The sequence below is a fragment of the Lissotriton vulgaris genome, chromosome 5 (genome assembly GCF_964263255.1).
Source record: "Lissotriton vulgaris chromosome 5, aLisVul1.2, whole genome shotgun sequence".
In the NCBI taxonomy this organism is placed as follows: Eukaryota; Metazoa; Chordata; class Amphibia; order Caudata; family Salamandridae; genus Lissotriton; species Lissotriton vulgaris.
Genome location: NC_141693.1, coordinates 616,729,913 through 616,746,979, shown reverse-complemented (window position 1 = coordinate 616,746,979; position 17,067 = coordinate 616,729,913). Strand labels below are relative to the sequence as shown.

Genomic DNA, 17,067 nt, shown 5'->3' with positions numbered 1-17,067 from the left:
AGAGGTTGGTGACTGCGTCCTGCTACGGTGCTCCAGACCCCACACCACTGTTTGAACTTTGGCTTACAGGTATCATACTTGGTTTTTGTGGGCTGCATTATGTGTTCACTTTTATTCTATCTAACCCAATGAGAGTCTTTTTTTTATGCCAATATTTGCACTAACTAGGTAGGAGCTTACCAAGGACTCCCTACAGCATTTGTTTACTTATTCTTGTTGCTTTTTTGCAAGCACTCTACAAGAGTATGTGTGCAGGCTGTCTTCTCCCCTCCTGCTATACCTCCCGATGTGCCCCCATGCACATTGGTGCAGTTGATCACTTTTACAAGAGCACCGGATTAAATTTCACCAGGTCAAATTCACTTTTTCAGATACAGGCAGGTCTTAAGTTACATTTTGCATGGGAATCATTCTTTCTTTTAAAGTGCAAAATGTTCAGTGCAACATACACTCCAAATACCACTCAGTGCCACATAATTACACACCACATAATTACACTCTACCGAATGCAACACACACTCCACACGATACCACTCAGTTCCACATAATTATATGCTACATATTTACACTGCGCTCAACGCAACATACACTCAAAACCACCCAGTGCCACATAATTACACGCCATATAATTACACTGCACTCAATGCAACATACGCTCTAAATACCACTCAGTGCCACATAGTTACACACCCCATAATTACTCTGCACTCAATGCAACATACACTCCAAACACCACTCAGTGCCACATAATTACACGCCACATAATTACACTGCACTCAATGCAACATACACTCCAAATAAGACTCTGTGCCACATAATTACCCACCACATAATTACACTGCGCTCAACGCGACATACACTCCAAATACCACTCAGTGCCACATAATTACATACTACATAATTACACTGCACTCAATGCAACACACTCCAAATACCACTCAGTGCCACATAATTATATGCTACATAATTACACTGCACTCAATGCAACATACACTCCAAACAATACCACTCAGTGCCACATAATTACACGCCACACAATTACACTCTACTGAATACAACATACACTCCACACAATACCACTCAGTGCCAAATAATTATATGCTACAAAATGACACTGCGCTCAACGCAACGTACACTCCAAATACCACTCAGTGCCACATAATTACATGCCACATAAATGCACGCCACATAATTACACTGCGCTCAACGCAACATACACTCCAAATACCACTCAGTGCCACATAACTATATGCTACATATTTACACTGTGCTCAACGCAACATACACTCCAAATACCACTCCGGGCCACATAATTACACTGCACTCAATGCAACATACACTCCAAATACCACTCAGTGCCACATAATTACACGCCACATAATGACACTGCGCTCAACGCAACATACACTCCAAATACCACTCAGTGCCACATAATTACACGGCACATATTTACACTGCACTCCATGCATTATACACTCCAAATACCACTCAGTGCCACATACGTACACGCCTCATAATTACACTGCACTCAATGCAACATACACTCCAAATACCACTCAGTGCCAAATAGTTACACTGCATTCAGTTCAACATACACTCCAAAAACAACTCAGTGCCACATAATTACACGGCACATAATTACACTCTACTGAATGCAACACACAATCCACACAATACCACATAATTATATGCTACATAATTACATACACTCAATGCAACATACACTCCAAACAATACCACTCAGTGCCTCATAATTATATGCTACATAATTACACTGAGCTCAACGCAACATACACTCCAAATACCACTCAGTGCCACATAATTACACTGCACTCAATGCAACATACACTCCAAATACCACTCAGTGCCACATAAGTATATGCTACATATTTTCATATGCTACATATTTACACTGCGCTCAACGCAACATACACTCCAAATACCACTCAGTGCCACATAATTACATGCCACATAATTACACTGCACTCAATGCAACATACACTCCAAATACCACTCAGTGCCACTTAGTTACATGCCACATAATTACACTCTATCGCATCACCACAGCATCACTCAGCACCACCAAGGGGCACCACCACATCACTCAGCGCCACCACAGCATCTGTGCAACCATTCAACAACAACTGGTTCAAATATGTTCTCTCAATGTTTCAAGCTTTATTACAAATGTCACATAAAGATGTTAATATTTCACTTCTGTTCTTGGATTTTCGTACATCCAAGTCACGTAAATACAACACATATTGCATTACAAATGCTATAGGTGTCACATTTGCGAAAGTTAAAAGTATTGTCTTTGTAAATGACAAAGCTATTAATTTCGCTATTTTCAAAACCAACACATAAATAAAAAATGTGTCATTTACAATACCAATAGCTCAAACTTTCCTAATGCGAGACCTATTGGCAACGCCAGTGCTTGTTTTTTGGAGGAGCATGTTTTCTACCTTTCTTATAAGGAAGAGCCAAGCCCACCACACCATGTATGTATTGAAATATTGAACCTTTCGGCTCTAATTTTCGCATTGTCATTTGTTTTTGAGAGGAGTCTGTGTTCTTCCATATTAAACATTGCTGGTACATCATAACATTATCAATGCGACCAGGTACGGCTCCTCTGCCAGGGCGGAGGAGCGTTGCCCCAGTAAGTACAAAAAAAAAAGAAAATAATAACGCAAAGTTAAACATTTTACGTTATTATTTTCTTCTTGGAACTAGCCAGATTTAGGCGGGCTGGGCTTGCCTGAAAGAGGGAGGAGCAGTGGTTCCTGCAGCACTTAAGTGCCCATGACGGTTTGGCCGGCCGTCTCGGGCCTGCCAAACCAACATGCGCACTTTGCATGTTCTCTACCCAGGCTGCATTGTAGCCTAAGTGGAGAACATTCCCAGCCTCCCAGTCCCCACCTGAGCGCCGAACCAATCACAGTGTGCCCTTAGCAGCGCTGTGATTGGGCAGGGAATTCTGGGAGGCTGGGTGCTTCCTGTTCCTGCCTGCATCGGAGGAGAGGTGGCAGCTAGCGATCGGTGGCGATAAGGTAAGTCTTTTTCTTTTTTTCTGACCTACCTCCACCGTTCCCAACCAGCCGCCACTGAGTGCGCCTTTTGATGTTTACGGCTAAAACCAGTGTAATGACATGCTATGGGTGTGTCTTCAATGAATAAAAACTATGATGGAAGTATGAGGAAGGCTAAGGGAGGAATACCCCTCCCCTATCCACTACTCACTAATCTTCCTTTTGGCAGAGCAGTTACTGCTTAATATGACAGGTACTTTTTGGACTGTTGCTGGGTTTTAAACTGAGATGTACCAAGGCCATTTTAGATTAGAAAACATTTGTCTATACTTCTTTAAAATTACTTTTTATTTAGATTTACACAGAGGACATGAGCAACTTACTCCATTACAATTGTAAGCAAATACCAGTAGTATAGTGTATTTATCAGGTCAAGCATTAAGTATAAATTCAACCAGTTTGGTACCTCATAACATACAAGTACATGTTTATAGAAATTACACGGGAAAACTACTTTAGCTGTCTGACCAGAGTCAGCTCCCCTTAATGGATATGGACTCCAATAATGAAGCATTAGACTTGGACTAATGAAAATTACGGGTAAGTAATCAAATCAGGGCAGTAGAAAGCACTTAACATGGAGCTAAGCGATGGACCAGAGCAATAAAGCACATGTGAACAAAACATCAATGAAGATAATAAGCAAACCAGGAGCACCCTTCACAACTCAACATTAACGATGGACATCAGATTATGGTTCATCCGCAGTCAAATCAAAACTGTGTCCAGCATCTCTGCCGCCTGTGCCTCGCCAGACAGTGCAGGGTATTGTGGGTGATGCTTCAGATGTGATGGGCCTCAACTTGGGGCACAAAAAGAAATCCCCTGCACTGAGGAATGTCCTGTTGTTTCCACCTGGGCTGAGCTTTGCTAGGCACTTCCAGCTTCATCTCCAAAGTAAAAACAATCAGGTAGAACATTGAGGCCAAACGAGTTTCCATCCCTGAAGATCATCCCGCCGCCTTCTCTTAGTTAATTAATGAATTTATTATTGATTTGTAAGCTCCTCGAGTAGCCTTTCACTGGCTCCAGAGCACCGAACAATAAGGAAATGAAGCCTAATGGGTGGGGATGAAGTTGGAGTACAACTGAGTGGGTAAGTAACCAGGTCAGATATTCATTGATCGCGACCCTTGTTCTGTGTCAAGTTCAGTTGAAATAAAGTCTGAAAAGATCATTTTTTAGGAGTTTCCTGAACCTCTTATGTTTGTGTTTAGCTCTCATTTTGGGGTTAAGCATGTTCGAGCCCATGAACTGCCTTCCTGCTTCGTCCTCCTGAAGGACTGCTGGTGGATTCGATAAGCAGATCTTGATTGACCGTCTCTGGATGGGATACATTGAGGTGTCAGTTTCTGCAGGCAAACAACAGCCCCTCTCTTTACTAATTTTGAGAGGTTATCGTTTTCTTTTTAGAACTTTATACCCAAAACATGGCAGCCTCTCATCGTGACCCTCGCCCAGCCACAAACACGAGAGGGCACAGAGTGGTTTTATTTCCTCATCTAGCAATTCTCTCCTATCTGGTATGCTACAGCACACCTCTGATATCAACTGTACAGCCTGTAATGGCTCCAAAAAGATTGAGTGCTGCAAAGTCACGAGTGATAGTTGAGCGTTATACATATGCCAGATAACATAACGTGATCACCAGAAGGTAGGATATGTTGTTAATTACAGAAATCATCATATCTTATTTTTTTTATCGTTTTTTTCACTCCCACTTGTGAAAAATACTGCTATTGAGCCTGGCGACACCACCAGATTCAGCCCCGTTTCTTTATATCCAGCTACAGCTTTGCTGCCAGGTTTTAGTGAACAATATTGCATGTTATGCCCCTTCAGGCTCACTTTTTGCAAAGTATGAATGAGTACAGAAACAGCGGACCTCTCTCTGCTTTATGACACAAAAGTGGAAGAGGATAAGGCGGTGTTCTGGTATTGATGGACCCAACGACAGCCTTTGAATCCAGGATCATCCATTCATTCATCATCTCAACCAAGTCACTGGGAGAGGGACTACCCCAGGCTAAATTTAGTCTTTTCCATTAACCGTAAACAGTGGCTATCCCCCATGAACCCTCTCCCAGTGCAGTGATTGGGAAAGTTGCTCAAGATTCATCAATATCCCTTTGGAGTTTCAATTTTTAATGATGGCCTTTTGCTATGATTATATTTTTCCTGTGGTGTCATAAGGCCTTTCCTGTGAGGTGATCACACGCAATTGAGCTTCCAAGTCTCACATTCCATGATCCATCCAGGCATCTGAATATCAGGTCCACCTTGGTCACTGCTGGTGGGTATCCACCCATTTTCTATGACAGAACTAGGATGGCTTGATTACATTTACCATCACCAGGGAATGACCGAAGATCCCCACCACACCCCTTATGTAAAGTCAACTTGTTGTTTACTTCTAAGAGTCTATGCCCCAGTATCTCAGCTGTTATTAGGAATCTGAGTCCCTAAGTTTTACCTTGTCTTGCAGATCGCTGCTGTTACCTGGTCCTGCACTTTTTTTCTTAACTAGCCCAGGTGAAGCCTTTTCTACATTTCTTCTTCTCTGAATGTAATTGTTGCCTATCCATTCATATGCACCAAGTCAGATGACGGAAAGTGCCTTTACGTTAAATATTCTAACCTGGCCCTTCTCCGTGGCCACAACCGAGTCCAGAACACCGCTGTAGCTGCCTTATTCAAGCTAAGCACATTTGGCCACATTGCAGCTTCTCTTGCCAATCTTCACTGGCTTTCTTCCTGCAGAATTATCTCTTTCATTTGATTTTGTATTGATATTTTGTGAAAGTTATAAATATACAAATTAATAAATAGGGATTTCTACACCTTTATTGTGCCATTCTTATAAAAAAAAGAGGCATATTTATAAAAAAAATGTCGGAGCGTAGTTCTACGCCAAATTTGGCAATGCCGCATGTCGAAATGTTTTAAATGCAGGGACTTGTGGTATTCACAAGAATACGACGCACCCCTGTGTGTCCCCTAGCGTTGGCGCAAAAAAGGCTGCATAGTGCCAGCGCAGGCACCCTGCCGCCATGTCGCAAGGATGCCTGCGCTGCAGGGGTTATTGTTTATGTGCGGGAAGGGACACCGTAGCACCACCTTGTAAATATTGGAAATGGTGCTAGGCCACCGGAGCGACAAAAAAAGTGATGCTCCGGTGGTGATAGGGCTTTCACATATGCCTCAAAGTTCTCAGATACTCTCACTCTTACTTGGGACTTCTACTCTACCCTGACCTGGATCAAATGGCAGGGCAGTTCGTAGAGGAGCAGCCAAACTCTGAAGCAAGTTGTCTTTACCTCAGTTCAAGTGCAAAGTTGAGGAACGCGTAAAAGACCTGTATTTTCACAACATAAGTCCCTTATTGGGAATGTATTGTATTTTTATGCAAACATACCAGCGGCCAGAATTCCTGCAACAAAATAGAGGGATTACGAATCATTTCCCCCAGAAACGTGGAATAACATAGGGGTTGAAGAACACCACATCCAATTCTCTTTGTTTTCACTATTCCAGAGAAAATAAGAGGTCTAAACCTGCTTCCATACAGCAGGTGATAAATGGATTCAAGGGCTTTACTTAGGCCGGTGGTGCCAGGAAGGGGATTGAAGGGGGTGTATAGCAAGTGTACCATGAGTACTAGTGCAAGAGATGAGAGCCATTGACAGACGGTTGAGTAGCAAAATGCATCAATACTCAGAGTTCAGTGGGGCCCTCCGGCCACTGGACCCTGGTGCCACTGAACCTGCTGCACCATCAATAGCTACACACCTGTTTGGGGGAGGGGGGGCGGAGGGGGTAGGGACTAGATTAGACTAACAGCGCTGCTGTAAGGCCCGAAATTGTACATTCTCTTTAATCGGCGGGCAGGCTCTGCTGCTTTAAAAATATATAAGCTATGGGTAAATGGAGAAATATCTCTTCTTTCTAAAACCAGTGTTTCTGCATATTCTGAGTGATTGCTTGGCCGTGACAGTCCTGAGCCTAGATGGCTTTTGAAACTCTATAGTTCTTCTACCCATTGCCTGAAATGGAAAATAGAAGTGCAGGTACTATGTGCCAGAGTACCTGCTTGTATCTGAGAAGTGCAGGTACTCTCCAATTAAAAGTATTACCTCACTCTTGAGAAGTGCAGGTACTCTCCCTCTCAAAATAAAAAAAATGCCAGTACTCAGTACCGGACAGGACCGGCTCATTTAAAGCACTGCTTCTGCCTCAAAGCTGGAGCGTGAAAGATCTGTGTAGACTGGTGGAAAGCTCTGCTGGGCGACGGTCAGCCAAAAGGCTTTTCTTCACTTGACCGATAGCTCTGCTGTGTGATCTGCGTCTCTACAACTTCTATGCCCCCTTGATCCACGGCTCTCCTGTCGAAACCAGACATTTCAGGAGTGTGCAAGCTGTGTGGTGGTTCTGCCCTATGAGACCCTAGCAAGCACGTCTGCCACGTGGCCCCCTGTCATAAAGTGATAGATAACCACTTCCAGTCGTGACGTTTTGAACTTTTGACCAAACATTTGGGACGATCTGGAAGTTTAAAATCGTGCTTTAATTGACCTTAAATTAAATACTTTAATGTACAGATTGCAACTGCAAGTCCCAGAAAACCATGGAATGTTTTCTAAAACGCCAGCAATGCAGGAAGATGGCACACATGGCTAGAACACACTTGGCACATTTGCGCCTGTGTGCTTTGTGACACCCCATGGGAGTTAAGAAGGGCAGGGTGACATCTCGTTTTAAAATATGGGCTGCCCACGATGCCATTCTTTTTGTAGCCAAAAAACCCTTGTTAAAAATCTTATGTTCCAGAGTTAAAAGAAATGGGAGGCGTCCAGAAAAAGGACTATGCATGGAGAACTAACCGGTAAGAGGGAAGCGACTGCCCGTGTGGAGTTTCATCCTTCACGGAGACCTCTACACACCCTTGTACACCTGCTAGTTTAGGCAGACTGCAATATTCAGGGAGACGGTGGCCTCTCTCTGCACACCCCGTGACAACTCACACTTTAGGGAGACCCGAATATTCAGGGAGACCTGCTCGAGGACAGCTGTCAGTTTAGAACAGCGCTGTGAAGGGGAACCCTAGCGCTTTTAAGGAGAGCTACCCCTCTCAGGTAGCCCCGACACGCCCGCCCTCCGGCCCGGGCCGAGCCTTGGCAGAAGCGGGCCTCAGCCATCTCGGGCTCTATTAATAGGCCCATTCCACGGGTCTCAGCTGACAGGCGGGCGGCCGAGGCACTGGGCCCGAGGTCAGGCGCCTTTCCTTGTACAGAAGCGTCACTCCTGAAACCTGATGCAGTGCCCACGGCTCGTGAGCTCGGCCAGCCGCAGTCAGACAGGAGGGCCTGGGACCGACGGGGGCCCGCGGGCGCACTTCACTGCACGGTCGAGCACCGAGCCTCGCTCCGAGGCGGTCTGCTCACAAGGAACCGAAGGCGGCGTCAAGTGACGTGACGACCCTGCAAGTTTCCAGACAGCGAAATAAACAGGCAAGGTTAATAACGCATGCGCGACTGCTGCACATCACAACACCCGCCATATCACACTCGTCACTTAATGCTCGAATTCATCAACATTTCCACAGTATCAGATTTACAGAAGTTCCGCCGGTCTGACTCCCCTTCCCCCTCCTCTTAGCCACAAAGTATGCTTTAATTAGCCACCATTCACTAATCACCTCTTTAAAGGTGTTGGAAGGGTACTGTGCACCCGAACGCAAGCACAAATAAAGTGACGGCCTAGTTGGGAAGCGAGAAGCACAACAGTCACAGTTGGCTGCAGAACAGCCCATCACTCTCCCTGACCCCTGGCGCCATTGCACCTGCTTCCCTAATGATAGCTAAGCCACTGCGCGTCATCCGCCATGCCCAGATTAGATTCCCCAACATCATCTTATGTGAGGCCACAAACATTGTCTTCTGCCTTCCCAAGGATTATCACATGATCAGTCTTCCCTGTCATTCTCTGTTGTGACTCACCATGAAGGTTCACAGATGCAACCCCCAGAGAACACTCTCTGATCCAACGACATGCCAACATTCTTCCAACATCTTTCCACTATGTCCAATCTGGCTCCCAGTCAACATCCCTCATGGCAACACTTTGCCAACATCCTCTCACCTGGTACCCTGCTAGCATTGGTTGATCCGGTTTCTGAACAACTTCCTCTGATCCAACTCAGAAGGCAACATCTGCCAATCAAACATCCAAATAATATCACTCAATCCAGCTCAGAAACTGCAAACCTTAAAAATTACGTCCTTCCAGACTCCTTGAATCTGGCTTTCCTGCAACTTTCTTTTGTCCAAATCGAAGTCAAGCATCTTCTATTCAGACATGATGGCAGTGCCATCCAGTTTAAACTTCTATGCTGCCCTTGAATAAGACTACAAACCTTCTTAAATCGAACTCCCATTGAGCAGCCTCCAATCTGTCTCCTCTCCAACACATTATTAGCTTACTTGCAGTCAATATCATCAAGTTGGACATCCTTCCATTTTATGTCAGGCTTATTCCTTTCAATGTAACTAACTTCTAGGAACCATCCAGCCTCCAAGCAACATCATACAGTTTGACGCCTCGCCAACATCTTCAAATTAAATTCTCTGCCCCCATAATCCCAACTGCCAACTTGCCAAGTTTCTCTGACCGGACTGCCCAATTCCGACTGCCGACCAGTTAGCTCTGATCCAACTCCGTATCAATGTCCTCCGACTGCTAGAGCTCTCGCCCTTTGAAGAAGGGCTCTTGCACTACGACGTGTGCTCTCCCACTTGGAGCCAGATTCATGACGAGTTGCTGATCAATGCTACACTTCAGCACTCAGTCCACTCTAGCCACTGCTCTGCTAAACCTCTGGCGTACCGCGGTCCTCCAATCAGATACAGTTCTCCCTTTCACTGAAGCAGACTCCGCAGCAATGGTGCCGCTGCACTTGCAACCATTCTGCTGTGGTGAGATCCCAAATGTATTGTAATCCAATACTTGTCATCAATTGAGGAGTATCTTGCTTCCAGTGGAATGCCACTTAGATGTGGATACATGTTGATAAGCATCCAGAATTTGGCCCCAAGTCTCCAAATCTGTATGATTCACAAACATTTGGATGACATCTTTGAACGTGTACCAGGATGCCACATTACAATCACTACACTTGGAGAGCACTTGCCATTTATCTTGTCTCTAGGCAGTGAGAACAGCTGTGAGTTTCGACCACCCAGGTTGCTAAACAACAAACTTATATTCAGAATTTGTTATCAAAATTCAGACGGTCTATCTGGGATTCTTGTTTGTACCACTGCTTGTAATAGCGATATAGGTACTCACTAGGTAGAGTACCTCTTTGTTCATGAGAAGTGTTGGCACTCTCCCATTAAATGTGTGGCATCATTGCTGAGAAGTACAGGTACTCTTCGCTTCAAATTAAAGAAGCACAGGTACTCAGTACCAGACTGTATCTCCCCATTAGAGCACTACTGTTGGCCCTTTAGCACTAAAAATTGATCTATCACAGTTTCTCTTTCTGTATTCCAGAGGTACTCGCTATCGTTCACAGGACCCCTTTCCCAGTTGACGTAAATTGGAATATCCACAATACTCTAGAGGAGATTGGATTCTGAATTTGTGAATTGAAAATCATGAATTCTGTCTTTTTGAAGAGATTTGCCTACCTAATGCATCCAAATGATTATTGGTCAACATATTTCTGTATTTTTTATCATGAAATTTGCACAACCCTGGATTCATTTCCTATTGGACATTTATGATGTTTCTCAGATTATATTTTACCACAATCTCTTGCTCTCTCTTGCTCAATCTAAGCTGTTTTCCGTATTCAGATCAATATGTTCACCATCTTTTTGGTCAGAATGCTCTAAAACAGACAATGGGATGCAAGGAAAGAGACTTTCATTTGATATGTTGTGCTGTACTACCCCTAACATCGCACGCAGGATATATTGGAAGCAGGGTGCTCCTACCGCTTGAATAAATACAACATAAGAAATAAAATAAAGGTATTGTTAGATAAGACCTGTTATTCCTCACACCATTCATTCTTGTCAAAATGGGAATACCAGGAGTCAATATTATGAGCTGAACAATAATAATCATATTAATGCTATTTCTGCTAATACTCATACAACCACTGATACTATTACCACCACTAATACTACTCCTATTGCTACTACTTCTCATTCTATTACTACTAATCATACTCTCCTCTTACACTACTCTTATTTGATATTTTGATATTTATGAGTTTTTATAAAGCGCGAACTTTCGCTCCGGAAGGAGCATCTTGGCGCTGAGCATGCATGAAGTGGATATGTGATGAAGATACGTGATGAGGATCTGGAACTAAATGGCTGCCAGTACAGAGGAGTCGGGTTGTTGATACACCCATGTCTTGAGGAGTTTTCTGAAAATACTCTCTTTTTCAATTAGTCTAAGGTTGACGGGTAAGTTGTTCCATGCCCTAGCTGCCAGAACGGTAAAGGTTTTCCCACCCCTAGTTGTATACTTGAACCTGGGTATCCTTGTGAGATTTGTCCCAGAGGATCTCAAACATCGTGTGGGGTTGTAACAGGTGAAGCGTTTTGCAAGGTAATGAGGCCCTGTGCCTTTCATGGATTTGAAGACAGTAAGTAAGAGTTTAAAAAGAATTCTTTTATGGAGTGGCAACCAATGGAGGGAATTTAATGCAGCTGAGGCCGATGACCTTCTAGGAAGTTTCAGGACCAATCTGGCGGCTGCGTGTTGTATACTCTGAAGCTTCCTCAGGGTGGACTTTTTCACTCCAGCCATTAATCCATTGCAGTAATCAAGTCGGGAGAGTATTAAGGCTACCGCGACTGATTTTCTAGCTGCAATGGGGAGGAAGTCAAAGAATTTCTTTAAGTATTTGATCAGTCCGAAGCATCGACCAGCAGTGATCCTGACGTGATCTACTACTGACGTACTACTACTACTACTACTACTACTCTGGTTAGTACTTCTCATACCATTATCACTAGCCATACACTACTCACACTAATGCTACTGTTACTCATGCAATTACTACTCGTCCTATTACAACTACTAATATGACTCATACTACTACTGCTCCTACCACTGCGTCTACTTATCATACTATTACTGCTACACTACTGGTACTAATACTACTAGTACTCATGCTACTACTACTTATATTATTGCTCCTCCTGCTACTACTACTCATTCAATTACTAATGCCACTACTCATGCTACTACTACTGCACATACTGCTACTAATAGTAAATACATAATTAGCCGTTCAAACTGCACCACAACCTCAATCATTTGTACCAGCTTTTAATGCCCAGCTCCATGAAGCTTATTTCACCTTATCCACCTCAGAAGGATGAAAGACTGAGCCAGTCTCCTTTTTCCAGAAAGATGAAAGTCTGAGGGATTTCAAGTGGTGCCCTAGAGTACGATTTCGCCTTACTGATCACCTTCTGCCTTCAAGTGGAGTTGAAAGACAAGTGTGCATCATTATGGCGAATAAGAAATGATCTGATTGGTGGGCTATTGATAAAACCCGCCTCCTCCTACAGGAGAACTGTGTTTGACTGAGCCATCTGAACTCTTGGGGACATCCAGCCAGGCCTGTGCATATGAAAGAGCTGTTGGACTGGGGGGGGGGGGGGGGGGGGGTCAGGCACTCATCAAACAGGCTCATTAGGATCTCTGAAAAGAGTGCCCCCCCCCATTAACTAACAAGGCCAGAGGAGACCGATGCTGCTCGGTGTAGTATATCTACACCTAAAACTCCCTCCCTAAGATCAAGAGCAAAACAAATCCTCTTCTGAAGGTGCCGAAAATCTAGGAGGGCAAGCTAGCAAATGACCAGGGAGCGCCAAGCAGGGAGCCTGTGCACGAACCGTGCCGTGGGTGTGTTCGGCAAGTAAAAGGTGCAACAAACATCATGTAGAAATATGATCCGGTCTCTTCAAAATTCAAAAAATGTACCTCAGATTATACCTCTGCATTGAGAGGCACTTATTAAAAGGGATAGTTTTCAAACGTGAATTTAGAAACATTCATGTCTTCCAACTCAGAATGACAACAATGCGATTAGTGAAGTAAGAGGCAAATCAGATGTCATATGGGCTCTATATGTGACCTAGATTTGTATTCTATATGAGTCAACATTATTGTTTACTAAATAAAACTAAGGTTTTGGTACACTGCAAATCCTGAACTCAAATATTTCAAGGTGCTCTCAAAAGGAATTATGAAGAAAAAGGATAGCCAGTGAAATAAAGTATCTCCCTAGGATCACACAGTTTGATCAAGTGGGGAAGCTGATTTCACATTGTGCTATTCAACCAACAGATGCGTGCAGTGGCGGCTGGCAATTTTTAAAAGTGGCATCTTTTAAAAGCAGCGGGGCAGGTGCAGCACGTAAAGGTTAAATAATTTTATAAAGGGCGTACATGCTTATATTTGTATTGCAAAGGTGATCAGGCACATTCCACTTTATTTATAGGCACATTTACATAGAGTGTGCACCGATCACCTCTGCAACACAAATTTAATTTATCAGCATATGGTTCCTGAGTATGTGGAATTGGTGACACTATGTTGTCCTCGATATTCTTGCAATACTTATACTTTTTTGACAATTGCTAACAGGTGTACCAGTCTTCTTGTCGTTTTTTAAGCGAGATATATTCAAAACAAAAGTTCTGTTCAAATGTAGAGCTGTGATGCCATCTTTCATAGACACAGTGCCAAAGATAATACATATGTCTTTAATGTGCTGCACACAATGCTCGCATGCGGTGCGCATGTTTTTCCAATGCTTGTTTAATTAACAAGATCACAGCAGCTTCATCTTTGTGACCGGGGCTGCTCGGCTGTCACTACGTTTGTCAGCAGGACATGGCGTCCGGGTGTCTTCACACTCGGTTCACCCTTTAACCTTAATTAAAAAGACGATAACATCTTGTTCCTGCAGATATGAAGCTCTCTTCTGCCTTTCTTAAATCATCACGGCCAGAAGATACGTTCGCGTCAGCTGGAGTTTTGAGCAAGTTCTGTCATCAATTATTAGAACAACTGAAGCTCTGTACACTCACTAAATATAATCGTCAGGAGCAACTTGCCCTACTTGATTTGGATTAACCCTGGTGAGAAGTATTCTAAGTGACACGGAGAGATAACCATTTAAAACATGAAATAGAGCACTGGTATTACTGAAAAAAAATATATATTCTTACCATGATCCGATCCTCAGCCTTGCGCTGCCGGCTGAAAATGTGCATGGTGGGTAAAAGCATCCCAGCCAATTGAAACACTTCTGCTATGCTGCGTGTCATACCAAACATAAGAGCAGCAGTGCCAGGATTGGCGGGGTCAGAGAAACACAACGCTCACTCAGAGCTCCATAGGGCTGTGGCGAAGCTACTCCAGCTCCCAGGTCAGTTGATCGTGGAAGCCTGACCTGTGCATGTCAGGTTGGCCACAGTGAAAGCACTGAACAATCTGACATGCACAGTTCATTTTCACAGCCTCCTTCAATCCTTGTTTGAACTTCTCCGTAGCTCTGCCCTTACACTACAGGAACCAAATCCTAAAAGATATGTAGTCTTTCTGGTGATATGGATGAGCCGCACCCTGCACGCGTAGCTCTTCTCACTCCACTATTGCAGCAAGTTTTGTCTGAAATTCTTGGTGAATGATTTGAGCGTGTGTTACATGGAGAAGCCTCATGGCAGCTTGGCTCGTTTTCGGCTCATGTGTCTAAGAGAATCTCGAGCTGAACTACAGCAAGGTATCTGGCTTGAACCTGGCTGGAGCCTTCAGTGACTTGCGCACCATTGTTAAAATCCTTCTCTGCGAGGAGAGCAGCCCGTAGCTGCTTCCATCAATGTTCACTTCTCTACCGAGAGACAATGACCCTCTTCTCGCCACCCCAAAGACTAACTCCTGTTACTCATTTCCCTTCTACCCCGCCCAATTGCTCAGTTTCTATAGGGGTTGGTGGCTTAACTCAAAGGAGACATATTCTATTCTATAAAGCGCTAAATAAATAAATCTTTGATCTGTCGTATTTGTAATAGCATTCTCCTACAGAGTAGGTTTAAAAATATGCACAGTGTTCCTAGAGTAGACTACTTAGATCAACTCCAAAATGTCATTCATACTTCCTTGTGCACATGGTAAGCATTCACTCACTAACTTGTGCACTCATCCGCTTGTAGTAAATACTCAAAGTCTTTGTTGTGCTAACCTGTGCCTGATTGACTATACTTACATCTCAGTTACTTGACCCTGAGCCTGGGAAGCACAATCATGTTCCTACCAAGCAGGAACTGGTTCCTCGCTCAGTACAGAGTGAAGGTCACATTTGCCTCCCTCACCTTTCAATCTGTCTATCCACAGTCTATCACCAGACCTGCCCCCATCTTCACTCTGCCAACTTGCACAATGTCAACGCTTATGTGTCCTACCTTGAACCTGAGCCTCTAAACCCTGCCAGTTAAATATTTGCCACTTCTTGGTCGCTGACATTACGGTCGGCCACTTAATTCTGATATTGGACGAAAATTTGATGTCGTGATTTACCGCATCCAGTATTAACTCGTGAAAGAAATCGATCCACCACATTAAACCTGGTGGAACCTGTCCTTATGAAAAGAGCTGGAATTTAAAATTTCTTGCTGAAAGTTTCAGTAGCATTGATTTCTGCCTGTTATTACCCATTCCAGTTGTAATGGCCATTAAAGTGTGTGATCATGCTACCTGTTGTTGATAATGCTGGCTGCTGTATTACCACAGCTTTTTACCATCCCACTTTTAATGAGGTCCTCCGTGGACAGGGTTAAGCTTTTACATCACAGGCTCTGGTTATTAACTTAGGGCTCAAATCACGAACAAAAACATAAAACAAGCTTTGGCAATGCCAATAAAAGAGTTTGGAAGTGTCTATAGTGTCGTTAGGCAAGGCTCCCCAGGTAGGATAGTAGACAGTGGTTTTGTCTTGTCCCCTTTGCATTTTACTGAGGGCGAAGTAATAGAGGCAATTAGGTCAACAGCAGGCGGGAAAGCGCCGGGCCCTGATGGAGTCCCAACGGACCTTTACAGAGCGGATCCTATTTTATGGTCTAAACTTTTAACTCAGGTTATTTATGTAGCTGCCCGGGTTGGCTTTCCCCTGTTTTGGGCTAAAGCTGTAATCATTCCGATTTTTAAAAAGGGAGCCAGAGATGACCTGGCCTGTTATAGGCCTATATCTCCCTTGGACTCCGCAGCCAAAATAATGGGGAAAATTGTCCTTGCCCGACTAACGGATTAGCTGGATCAAAATAGTATCATTTCAGACCTTCAATATGGGTTTAGGCAGGGCAAAGGCACCGTGGGTCAATGTCTCAATCTCCACTTAATAATTGGAAAGTATACAGTCTCCAGGCGGGGGATCTGCATCTGACATTTATGGATCTATCCTCTGCCTTTGATCTCGTAAATCGATCAAAGTTATGGGTGATGCTGCAGGGAATGGGTTTAGATGCAGTTTTGTCTCCTTTTCAGCGGCCATGCATGAGAATACCGTAGTTTCTGTGCGTTATAATAAAGATGGTAGTCTCACAGATCCTTGGCCCGTTAAAAGAGGGGTGAGGCAGGGGCGCATCTTGGCACCCCTGTTGTTCACCCTCTATATTAACAACACATAGGGGCCGCTTTAATTTCCAGTTGTAAAAACATCCCAAGGGCTGGCTCAAAACTGATCCCAGCTCTGCTTTACGCAGACAATGCGGTTCTACTGGCAAGGACCTCAAGAGGGCTTCAAACTCTTTTAAACTGTTTTATTGATTTTATGGACTCTATGGATTTGGTTACGAATTTTAAGAAGTCCCATTCTATGTCCATCGGCTCTGTTAGAGCAAGGAAGGTTAAGTTCTATTGTAAGAACTTTGAACTAACAAAGGTG

General features: G+C 43.9%; 1 protein-coding gene across 5 annotated transcripts in view; it reads left to right on the top strand.

The window, feature by feature from the left end:
• The window catches only part of ARHGEF10L (Rho guanine nucleotide exchange factor 10 like), a 763,679-nt gene that overhangs the window by 210,405 nt on the left and 536,207 nt on the right, over positions 1–17,067 (top strand). Inside the window, exon 1 of one of the 5 annotated variants that reach the window (XM_086922053.1) lies at positions 8,489–8,602. The exons of the other annotated variants lie outside the window; for them this stretch is intronic. The gene's annotated coding sequence lies outside the window, so the exon portion shown is untranslated. Of the gene's footprint in view, positions 1–8,488; positions 8,603–17,067 lie in introns of those variants that run through there. 5 annotated transcript variants of the gene reach the window in all.